Source organism: Ornithorhynchus anatinus, chromosome X1, assembly GCF_004115215.2.
Source record: "Ornithorhynchus anatinus isolate Pmale09 chromosome X1, mOrnAna1.pri.v4, whole genome shotgun sequence".
NCBI lineage: Eukaryota > Metazoa > Chordata > Mammalia > Monotremata > Ornithorhynchidae > Ornithorhynchus > Ornithorhynchus anatinus.
The window spans coordinates 6,396,274-6,405,382 of record NC_041749.1 but is presented as its reverse complement, the minus strand read 5'-3'; positions in this window follow the sequence as shown (position 1 = coordinate 6,405,382).

Here is a 9,109-nt window from a genome sequence, read left to right as displayed (position 1 = left end):
TACTGTGGGCAGACTGGGGTATTTAAGCGCTTGGAAAGTACAGTTTGGCAGCAGATAGGTGATTATAATGGCATTTGTTAAGAGCTTACTGTGTGCCAAGCACCAAGAACAGTGCTTGGCATATAGTAAGCGCTGAGGTACAGACAAGGTAGTCGGGTTGTCCCCTGTGGGACTTAACGGTCTTGATCCCGTTTTACAGATGAGGGAACTGAGGCCCAGAGAAGTGAAGGGACTGGCCCAAAGCCACACAGCTGACGAGTGTCAGCTCGTCTCCGTCTCCGGGCCTCAGTTCCCCCATCCGTAAAATGGCGATGAAGACTGTGAGCCCCCTGTGGGACAACCTGATGGCCTTGTATCTCCCCCAGCGCTTACAAGAGTGCTTGGCACATAGTAAGCGCTTCACAAATACCACAATTATGATTATTATGAAGTGGTTCGATGCTATCGATGCCTGTCTACTTGTTAGTTTTGCTCTCTGTCTCCCCCCTTCTGGACTGTGAGCCCGTTGTTGGCGGGGACTGTCTCTGTTGCTGAATTGTTAATAATAATGTTGGTATCTGTTAAGCGCTTACTAGGTGCCGAGCACTGTTCTAAGCGCTGGGGGAGATACAGGGTCATCAGGTGGTCCCACGTGGGGCTCACAGTCTTAAGCCCCATTTGACAGAAGAGGGAACGGAGGCACCGAGAAGTTAAGTGACTTGCCCAAAGTCACACAGCTAACTTACTGCATAGTAAGTGCTCAATAAATGCAATTGGATGGAGGGAGGGAGGGAGGGATGGAGGGAGGGAAGGAGGGAGGGATGGAGGGAGGGAGGCAGGGATGGAGGGAGGCAGGGATGGAGGGAGGGAGGGAGGGAGGCAGGGATGGAGGGAGGGAGGGAGGGAGGGAGGCAGGGATGGAGGGAGGGAGGCAGGGATGGAGGGAGGGAGGGAGGGAGCCAGGGATGGAGGGAGGGAGGGAGGGAGGGAGGCAGGGATGGAGGGAGGGAGGGAGGGAGCCAGGGATGGAGGGAGGGAGGGAGGGAGGGAGGGAGGGAGGCAGGGAGGGAGGGAGGGAGGGAGGGAGGGAGGGATGGAGGGACGAAGTGCTAAGCGACTGGAGAGTTGGTGGAGGGCCGGTGAGCCCGGCTGGCTTCTCGCCGCGGCCCTTGGGAGCCTGATGAGGCGGCGGCTGTGGGCGCCCGCTGTCCCCTGTCCCTTGTGTGTCCCCCGTCCGGTGTCCCCCCTGGGGAAGGGGGGGGGGGGTGGGGTGGGGGGGGGGCCCACGTTTCCCGCGCGCATTCGGGGGCCGCAGCGCCGCCTAGCGAGGACCACCGCAACGCGCACGGCCTCTTCAAAGCCCAGAGCCGCACCCACACCACCTCCTTCTCCTCCTCTTCCTCCTCCTCCTCCTCCTCCTCCTCCTCCTCCTCCTCATTTCACCCTCCTCCTGCTCCTCCTCCTCCTTCTCATTTCCTCCTCATCATCCTCCTGCTCCTCCTCATCTTCCTCATTTCCTCCCTCCTCCTCCTCCTCATTTCCTCCTCCCTCCTCCTCATCCTCCTCCTCCTCATTTCCGCCACCTCCTCATCCTCCTGCTCCTCCTCCTCCTCCTCCACCTCCTCCTCCTCCTCCTCCTCTTCATCCTCCTCCTCCACCTCCCTCCTCCTCCTCCTCATTTCCCCCTCCTCCTCCTTCTCATTTCCTCCTCATCATCCTCCTGCTTCTCCTCATCCTCCTGCTTCTCCTCCTCATCCTCCTCCCTCTTCCTTATCCTCCTCCACCTCATCCTCCTCATCCTCCACCTCATCCTCCTGCTCCTCCTCCATTTCCTCCTCTTCCTCCTCCCCCTCCTCCTCCTCCTCTTCCTCCTCCTCCTCCTCCTCCACCTCCTCCTCTTCCTCCTCCTGCTCCTCCTCCGTTTCCTCCTCCTCCTCCTCCACCACCTCATCCTGCTCCTCCTCATTCTCCTCCTCCTCATCCTCCTGCTCCTCCTCCACCTCATCCTCCTGCTCCTCCTTCTCATCCTCCTCCTCCTCCTGCTCCTTCTCCTCATCCTCCTTCTCCTCATCCTCCACTTCCTCCTCCACCTCCTCCTCCTCCTCCTCCACCTTTTCCTCCTTCTCCTCCACCTCATCCTCCTGCTCCTCCTCCTCCTCCTGCTCCTCATCCTCATCCTCCTTCTCCTCATCCTCATCCTCCTTCTCCTCATCCTCCACTTCCTCCTCCACCTCATCCTCCTCATCCTCCACCTCATCCTCCTGCTCCTCCTCCTCCTCTACCTCATCCTCCACTTCCTCCTCCACTTCCTCCTCCTCATCCTCCACCTCCTCCTCCTGCTCCTCCTCCTCCTCCTCCTCCTCCTCCTCCTCTACCTCATCCTCCTGCTCCTCCTCCTCCTCCTCCTCCTCATCATCATCCTCCTGCTCCTCATCCTCATCCTCCTCTTCACTCTCCTGCTCCTCCTCCTCCTCCTCCCCCCCCCCGTAATTTGTTTAGCACTTACTATGTGCCAGGCACTGTACTAAGCACCAACATAGATACACCATAATAATGATAATTATGGAATCTGTTAAGCGCTTACTATGTATCAAGCACTGTTCTAAGCGGTGGGGTAGTTACAAGCAAATCAGGTGGGATACAGTCACTTGTCCCACGTAGGGCTCACAGTCTTCCTCCCCATTTTACAGATGAGGGAACTGAGGCCCAGAGAAGTGAAGTGACTTGCCCAAAGTCCCACAGCAGAAAAGTGGCGGAGCAGGGATTAGAACCCGTGACCTTCTGACTCCCGGGCCTGTGCTCTATCCACTACGCCATCCTGCTTCCCTACTTATTGAGCGCTTAATGTGTGCAAAGCGCTGGACTGAGCACTTGGGAGAGTCCAATGTAACAATAAATAGACACATTCCCTGCCCACAATTAGTTGTCCAACCTATTTGCTCATATTCACCCCAGCGCTTAGTACAGTGCCTGGCATCACAGTTAGTATCTCATTTCACCATCAGATTGAAAGCCCCTCACCATGGCTCTCCAGAGCTGACCTACCTTCTTTTCCCACCCGACTCCGAAAGCTTCCGTGGAGGTAGGACCCACGTTCCAAACGGCCTCAGAATCCGGCTTTGTTTTGATGAAGAAAAAGGGTTCATTCATTCATTCATTCAATCGTATTTATTGAGTGCTTACGATGTGCAGAGCACTGTACTAAGCACTTGGGAAGTACAGTTCAGCAACAAAAGAGATGATCCCGGTCCACAGCAGTTCATGCATTCTAGCATGGCGTAGTGGATAGAGCTCTCTCTCTGTCACTGTCTCTCTGTCTCTGTCTCTCTGTCTCTGTCTCTCTATCCCTTCCTCCCTCTCTCCCCCTCTCCCTTTTTGCTTACTATTCATTCATTCATTCATTCATTCATTCATTCAATCAATCAATCATATTTATTCATTGATTCAATCGTATTTATTGAGCACTTACTATGTACAGAGCACTGTACTGATCGCTTGGAATGTACAATTCGGCAACAGATAGAGACCATCCCTGCCCAGTGATGGTCTCACAGTCTAAACGGGAGATACAGACAACAAAACAAAACAAGTAGTCAGGCGTCAATACCATCAAGATTAATAGAATCATAGATCTATACGCATCCTTAACAAAATAAATAGAGTGATAAATAATATATACTAATATGCATGAGTGCCGTGGGGAGGGGAAAGGGGGTAGAGAAGAGTCGGGGCGATGGGGAGGGGAGGAGGAGCAGAGGGAAAGGGAGGGCTCAGTCTGGGCAGGCCTCCTGGAGGAGGTGAGCTCTCGGTAGGGCTTGGAAGAGGGGAAGAGAGGTAGTTTGGCGGAGGTGAGGAGGGAGGGCGTTCCAAGTTCCAGGAGGTCGGCAGAGTCAAGGAGCGATAGAAGGCGGGCGGCAGAGGAGTCACCGGCTGCATCCGTGTGGATGTTGAAGTCTCCGAGTAACTACTAGGAACTGAAGTCCGTGTTTCTCTCGATGTCCTCTTATATTATTAAACAAACGTCAATCGATGATATTTGCTGAGCGCTTACTGTGTGCAGAGTACTGTACTAAGAGCTTAGAGAGCTGAGGAGCAGCACGGTTTAAAGGAAAGAACACGAGCTTGGGAGTAAGAAGATGGGTTCTTATGCCGACTCCGCCACTGGTCTGCTGTGTGAACTCGGGCAAGTCGCTTCATTTCTCTGTGCCTCAGTTCCCTCACCTGTAAAGTGGGGGTTGAGATTGTGAGCCCCACGTGGGACGAGGGACTGTATCTCACCTGATTTGCTTGTATCCATCCCAGGGTTCAGTACAGTGCCCGGCACGTAGTAAGCCCTTAATAAATATCACATTCCTTCTATCATTCATTCAACCATTCATTCCTTCATAAATTCAGCTATTTATTAGCACCTATGATGATAATAATAATGATGATAGTATTTGTTAAGCACTTACTGTGTGCCAAGCACTGTTCTAAGCTATGATCTATTTATTAGCACCATATGAGCTCTATGTCACGGGTTCGAATCCCCGCTCTGCCACTTGTCAGCTGTGTGACCGTGGACAAGTCACTTAACTTCTCTGTGCCTCGGTTCCCTCATCTGTAAAATGGGGATTAAAACTGTGAGCCTCACGTGGGACAGTCTGATTACCCTGTATCTACCCCAGCGCTTAGAACAGTGCTCTGCACATAGTAAGCGCTTAACAAATACCAACATTATTAGTATTATTATTATTAAGCACTGAGAAAATACAAATAAACCTGTTCCAGTACTTGGATTCTAATTGTGCACTGTTTGATAGGCACTGTTTGAATACCACGCTCTTTTCACCTCCAGAACATTTTGCCTCTATCTTCCCTTCATCTTTTAGCTTCACAATGGGGTCAGAAACTTTGGACTTTGCCCCAACATTTAGCACAGTGTGGTTTGTAAGGGCTCAACAAAGATTGGAAATCATGATGATGATGATGATATTGGTTAAGTATTTCCTATGTGCCAAGCACGTCTCTAAGCACTGGGGTAGATACAAGATGATCAGGTTAGACACCGTCCCTGTCGCACATGGGGCTCACAGTCTAGGTTGGAGGGTGTAGGATTTAATCCCCATTTTGCGGATGAGGAAGCTGAGGCTTGAGAAGCTGAGAAGTGAAGTGACTTGCACAAGGTCATACAGCAGGCAAGTGGCAGACGAAACCCAGGTCCTCTGATTCCCAGGCCTCTGTTCTTTCCACCAAAACACTGTTTCTCCTTAATCCTCTTCAGCCCATCATACATGCCACTAACGTCCTCCTGTTTCAAATCCTCTCCCCTCAAAGTACTCAAAGTACTCTCCCCTCTCCTTCCTACCAAACCAGGCCTGTTCTCCCCCTCAAAGTGCCCATTATTACCCCTATGGAGTCTTCAAGGTTAACTTCCCCTGGTTTATAACCTCCAAATAATGATAATAATAATTGTGGTTTTTAGAACCTCCAAATAATAATAATGATTGTGTTATTTAAGTGCTTACTATGTGCCCCCAAACTGTACCAAGTGCTGGGCTGGATCTAAGATAATCAGGTCCCACATGGGGCTCACAGTCTCAGTAAGAGGAAAGGCAGGTATTGAATCGCCATTTTGCAGAAGAGGGAACTGAGTCACAGAGAAGTGACTCGCCCAAGTTCATACGGAAGATAAGCGGCAGAGTGGGGATTAGAACCCAGGTCCTCTGACTACCAGGCCTGTGTTCTTTCCATTAGGCTAGGTTGCTTAGAAGATGCTTAGTACCGTAATAAGCGCATAATTTGAGAAGCAGCTTGGCTCAGTGGAAAGAGCCCGGGCTTGGGAGTCCGAGGTCATGGGTTCGAATTCCCGCTCTGCCACTTGTCAGCTGGGTGACCGTGGGCAAGTCACTTAACTTCTCTGGGCCTCAGTTACCTCATCTGCAAAATGGGGATGAAGACTGTGAGCCTCACGTGGGAGAACCTGATTACCCTGTATCTCCCCCAGCGCTTAGAACAGTGCTCTGCACATAGTAAGTGCTTAACAAATACCAACATCATCACATAATAAGCACGTAACAAATACCACAGATATTATTATGTTGATTATGTGCTCTGTTCTTGCACTTTTCCCTCTCATACTCCCTATCAGCACCTTCCATAGCAGTTGACGTTCACGTGGAGGTCGAGGTCCTCCCCATTCCCTTTGCCCACTGACCTTTCCCCACAAAGCCCTCATTTCCTCTTCTCCCGTTCCCTTCTGCGTCACCCTTGCACTTGGATTTGCACCCTTTATTCACTCTTCCCTCAGCCCCTCAGCGTTCACGTACTTAGCCATAATTCATTTATATTAACGTCTGTCCCTCCCTCCCCCCGGGCTGTAAGCTCACTGCAGGTAGGGAACGCATCTACCAACTCTGTTGTACCGTAGTCAGTCGTATTTATTGACTACTTACTGTGTGCAGAGCACTGTACTAAGAACTTGGAAGAGTACAATATAACAGTAAATTGAAACATTCCCTGCCCACATTGAGCTTCCAGTCTAGAGGAAAGACAGATATTCGTATAAATAAATCAGTAAAAATAAACTGTACTCTCCCAAACAGTGCAGTGCTCTGCACGGAGTAAGTGCTCAATAAATCGTACTGATTGATTGTTTCCAGACACAAAAACAGTCTTACAGTCCACTCTGACTAGTTCTGGCCTGGGGAATCGATCCTTCCCAGGTCCTCCATAGCCCCAGACCAACTCACTTATCATGAGAAGGAGCACGGTGGAGTGGCTAGAGCCAGGACCTGGGCGTCTAACCCTTCTGGTCATGGGTTCCAACCCCGGCTCCGCCACTTACCTGCCGTGTGACCTTGGGCAAGTCACTTCACTTCTCTGTGCCTCAGTTCCCTCTTCCGTAAAATGGGGATTGAGACTGTGAGCTCTAGGTGGGACAAGGGACTGTGCCCAACCCCATTTGTTTGTTTCCATTCCAGCGATGAATACCTTGTAAGCACTTAAATACCTTAATTATTACTATGATTATTATTGCTTCCCCTTCTCCACCCTTTGATTTTCCCATTCTCTGTTCCCACCAGGAAAACTAAATCACTAAATCACTTTCCTCAGCCGGTGTCTCCAGGCTGAAAGTCATTTATTTGGTGGAAAAACCCTTTTCTCTGCCCACTCACTTACTAGAAGCCCTCCCTGGTGGGATCCAAACTTCCCCACCTTCCTTCCCCACGACTTCCCATCCTGCTGTCAATTAATCAAGCAAGCAATCAATTGATGGTATTTATTCAGCGCTTAGTATGCGCAGAACACTATACTGAAGGCTTAAGAAAGCACAATACAACAGAGTTGGAAGATATGACCCCTGGCCACAAAGAGCTTAGAGTCTACAGTCAGTCAATCAAATTTACTGAGCACTTATTGGAGAAGCAGCATGGCTTAGTGGAATGAGCCCGGGCTTTGGAGTCAGAGGTCCTGGGTTCTAATCCTTCTCAGCCATTTACCGGCTGTGGGACTTTGGTCAAGTCACTTCACTTCTCTGGGCCTCAGTTACCTCATCTGTAAAATGGGGATTAAGACTGTGAGCCCTACGTGGGACAATCTGATTTCCTTGTATCTACCCCAGAGCTTAGAACAGTGCCTAGTACATAGTAAGCGCTTAACAAATACCATGATTATTATTATTACTGTGTGAAGATCACTGTACTAAGCGCTTAGGAGAGTACGATATGACAATAAATGGAGGCATTCCCTGCCCACAAGGAGCTTACAGTCTAGAGGGGAGATAGACATTATAATAGATTAGGGTTAGAGGAAGTAGTAGAATATAAGAATATTTATGAAAGTGTTATGGGGCTGGGGTGAATTTCAACGGAGCAAAAAACTGAGGGAGGGAAAGCCCCTTTCAAATAGAACACACACCCCCTTCCTCTCCCCAGCCCATTTAGGGGTGGGGTCAAAGGTCTCCACATGTTAAGGTCCCCCCACCCGACTCGCCTCCTCAACAGTAAACTCCTTGAGGGCAGGGATCATGTCTACTGGCTCTATTGCACCATACTCTCTCAAGCGCTTAGTATAGCGCTCTGCAAAGAATAAGTGCTCAATAAATGTCATTCATTCATTCAATCGTATTTATTGAACATTTGCCGTGTGCAGAGCACAGTACTAAGTGCTTGGGAAAGTACAATATAGCAATCAAGACAATCCTTGCCCACAACGAGCTCTCAGTCTAGAGTTCTGGAGACAGATATCCACAAAAATAAATACAATTATAGATATGGACATAGATGCTTTGCGGCTGGGAGGGGGGAAGAGCAAAGGGATAAATAAAATGTCAGATATGTACAAAGAAGTGCCGTGGGGCTGGGAGTGGGGAAGAGTGAAAGGAGCAAGTCAGGGCGACGCAGAAGGGAGTGGGAGATGAGGAAAAGTGGGGCTTAGTCTGGGAAGGCCTCTTGGAGGGGATGGGCCTTCAATAAGGATTTAAAGGAGGGGAGTGTAATTGTTTGTCAGATTTGAGAAGGGAGGGTATTCCAGGACGGAGGCAGGACGTGAACCAGGGTCGGTGGTGAGACAGGCAAGATGGAGGCCCAGTGAGAAGGCTAGCACTAGAGGAGTCAAGTGTGTGGGCTGGGTTGTAGAAGGAGAGAAGAGATTGATTGAGGAGTCGAAGCCCTGTTGGAGAGGAGATTCACCCCTTCACCCCCTCTCCCTGGTCCTGCTTCTAGGTCCAAATCTTTCCTAGTTGTGGCAGCCAGTAAACCTTCATCTCCCTAAATCTTCATCTCCCCGTCCTCTTTCTGCGGCATGTACCACAGCTCTCATGGTGGGAATTCCAACCCTTCCCCTCGCCCTTATCCCCCCCCATTTCTTTATCTGCCACCGTCACCAGCATCTTGTTTTTAAATTATGTGTGTGTCTTTGTGTGTGTGTGTGTTTGTCCAGGTATGTTAAGTGTACTCTCCCAAGCATTTAGTGAGGTGCTCTAATGATAATAATAACAACTGTGGTATTTGTTAAGCACTTACTATGTGCCAGGCATTATACTAAGCACTGGGGTGGATACAAACATATGGTGTTGGACAAAGTCCCTGTCCCACATGGGGCTCACAGTCTTAATCCCCATTTTACAGATGAGGTAACTAAGGCACAG